At 46.0% G+C, this 2,984-nt stretch overlaps 1 non-coding gene across 1 annotated transcript; it reads left to right on the top strand.

Annotated features, from left to right (window-relative positions):
* Positions 1-2,688: 2,688 nt before the first annotated feature.
* Positions 2,689-2,760, top strand: TRNAG-UCC. Its single transcript has one exon. It is a non-coding gene; the product is annotated as a tRNA-Gly (tRNA).
* The last annotated feature ends 224 nt before the right edge of the window (positions 2,761-2,984 follow it).

Here is a 2,984-nt window from a genome sequence, read left to right as displayed (position 1 = left end):
CCTAGTGGTACAAGGAGGGAGAAGTTTTGGAAGATGGTGAAGGAATACATAGCAGACTGTTTCAGCGACATAAATGATCCCTCAGTGCCTTACAACTACTGGGTGTCCAAGCTGGCACAAACTTGCACTCTACCCCTTGGAGGTGCTGGCCTGCCCTGCACTAGCGGGTTTTTTCTGAGTGTGTATTTAGTGCTGCAGTCCTGGGCTCTTTTCTTGTAGGTACTATTTGTTCTGGGATCTGCTCCACAGTTTCCTTTTATCCCTTGCCATAGCATGCTTTCTGTAAAACAAAACATGCAATGCAGCAGCTCACTGCAAACCAAATAAAGTACAAAAATGCATAATAATTGCTAATGCTATACTTAGAAATTACAGATGCTTGGCAAATACATTTTGTACAAAATTATTTGAGCCCGTCTGCCGCACGTCAAGGCGATCTCTGTAAGACGGGTTCCTAACACTAAATTCTACCTGTTTTGTGCCATTATGGCTATCATACAATTCAGGGAGTGTAGGTTCCATATGCATGCTGGACCTGCTTTAATTTCTGTTATCTTTGGTGCCAAAATGGCCTCCATTATATCCAAGGAATGCAGGTACCAACATGCATGCCGAGCCCACTCCACAACTCACCTGTTTCACAGTGTTGTTTTCAGCCATAGCAACGTGCCCCTGCACATTGGGATGTGCTGACTGACCCCCTTTTTCTTTGCATAGCATGCTTGCTGCTCGTTCCCTGCAGCACTTCCTGTGCTTTATGGGTTAGATCATGTGACCTTGCTGGCCAATCCTAGCCCTCCTACACATATATAAGTGGCTCAGCCCCCTTCCCAGAGGCCTCAGTGTCAAGGTCCTAGTGTCCTGCAAAGTTAGCTGATAGCTCTGCTTGTGTTCCTGGACTCTGCTACCTGCTTGATCCCTGCCTGCTTGCCTTCACTCTCCTGTTGACCTGTGCTGCCTGCCCTGACCAATTGCTTGTCTGACTTTGCCTCTGCCTCATCCTTCGGTCCTGCACTGTTGCTCCTGGTTACGACTCGGCCTGCTAACTACGCCTGTAACTCTGGTACCTCCTGGTCTATCTAGACCAGCTAACTCATGTGCCAATCCTCAAGAGGTAGCAACCTGGTGTTCCCCTCGGGAAAGTCTATCCCCACCATCAGGGGTACTGTGAAGAATGAGGGATTCACTTAGACAACGGCCTGAGAGGAGGTAGGTCACGTGGCACAGTGGGTTCACACCCGCTGGTTTGTGACAGTGTGACTTCTACAAGGTACCCTTGGACTATCTGTGTTCCCATATGTACGCCCCAAACCTAATATGATGCGTATGTGTAGATCAGGCATCAGCAACCTTCAGAACTCCAGCTGCTGTGAAGCTACAACTCCCGGCATGCACTCTTACTCGGCTGTTCTTGCAACTCCTATAGAAGTGAAAGCAAGATTCTGGGAGTTGCAGTTTCAGAACATCTAGAGTGCTGGAGGTTGTCCAATTTATTGTCTGGGATGACCTGCCATTGTTTGGAGTCTTGAAAAATTTCAATCATCATCTGGTTTCCTGAGACACAGTGGCAGAGTCTAGTTGCATCTGGAGAGGAGCATCGAGAGCACCGGGGCCCATGAGCCTTTAGCTATGCCCCCGGCCTTAGCAATTCCCTGAGGTGATATTTCCTTCTTTCCAGTAACAACCACTTCCGCAAGTTCCTGCAGGATCATCACTGGATCTGGCTCCAGCTGCAGCCATCAGTTCATTCTTCCACAATCGTTCTCTCTCAGCCATGTGATTCAAGGACTTACTCAAGGACCTTCCAGGAGATAAACAACCAAAAAACTGATCAGAAGGTATTGCATCATCTCATGTATTATCCAGCTTTGATAATGCAATTGCTTCATAGATGGCAGCAATCCTAAATTTCAAACACACCTACCTTCAGCAATGCACACATCATAGTATACTTCATATACCTTCTGTACAATGCATACATATTTGTAGGGTGTCAGCAGACTGTCATGGTCTGCTCATGATGTCATCTCTACCATGGTCTTAATACTTACAGTGGGTACATACATTTTCAATTTCCTCGCTGATGTCTCACAGGGGCACGGTACATATTAAATCACATATTAGTACAGGTACTGGGGGACATAAAAGCATGCATAAATGGAATGACATGTTCTAGAACCAGTCACCTTACAGTTCACCTAGGAGGTATCACAATATGGTCAAACAGTAAGTCAACAGGTCAGGTAAAGGATACGGTCTTCCTTGTAAGAGGTGCAAGGCTAGTTTCCAACCCTATTACATGCAGCCATGGGAAAAGTTCCTGATCTAAAGTGGACTGAGTGGAAAAGACAATGGGAAGGATGGCATAGTGGGAGCCCTTGAGAGTCAGCGCTCTGATGTGAGTGTGGAAGAGGGTTCTGAAGTTGGATTGCCTACTGGACATGACTAAGAGGGAACATGAGAGAGATGGATCACAGGGAATGGTGAAAGAGAGCGATGGAACCCATGAGAAGTGGGGTCTGAGACTGAGAAAAGATCCTTAGAGAGCAATGAAATGTCATTGACAGGTGTATAGTGGGCAGACTGAAGGTCCGCTACTGAACCGCAGAGGATGAAAAACTCCTCTGAACACATCCCATGGAAAGTGACGGAATCTAGAAGAGAGCGCTGAATTCCTTTTGACATGAGGCGTTGGTGGTATAGTGGTGAGCATAGCTGCCTTCCAAGCAGTTGACCCGGGTTCGATTCCCGGCCAACGCAGCCTGCAATTTTCTTCTTTCTTTAAATACAAATGCCTCAGGATCTTCAAGTGTTAGAGCAAAACATAATTTTAATACCACGAAGACACCATTAATATTCCAATCTCTTTTCTTCAGAGACACGAAAATAAAATGCTTTCATCTCAGCTCATGTGGCTTCATCCATATATTGTATATCTATGGATAAAATCAGCTCAGGGAATTGATATCATCACCTCAGGAAAT

This window comes from Bufo gargarizans, unplaced genomic scaffold, assembly GCF_014858855.1.
Source record: "Bufo gargarizans isolate SCDJY-AF-19 unplaced genomic scaffold, ASM1485885v1 original_scaffold_1163_pilon, whole genome shotgun sequence".
In the NCBI taxonomy this organism is placed as follows: domain Eukaryota; kingdom Metazoa; phylum Chordata; class Amphibia; order Anura; family Bufonidae; genus Bufo; species Bufo gargarizans.
The sequence above is the reverse complement of the archived record's forward strand: the minus strand, read 5'-3'. Positions and strand labels throughout refer to the sequence as shown.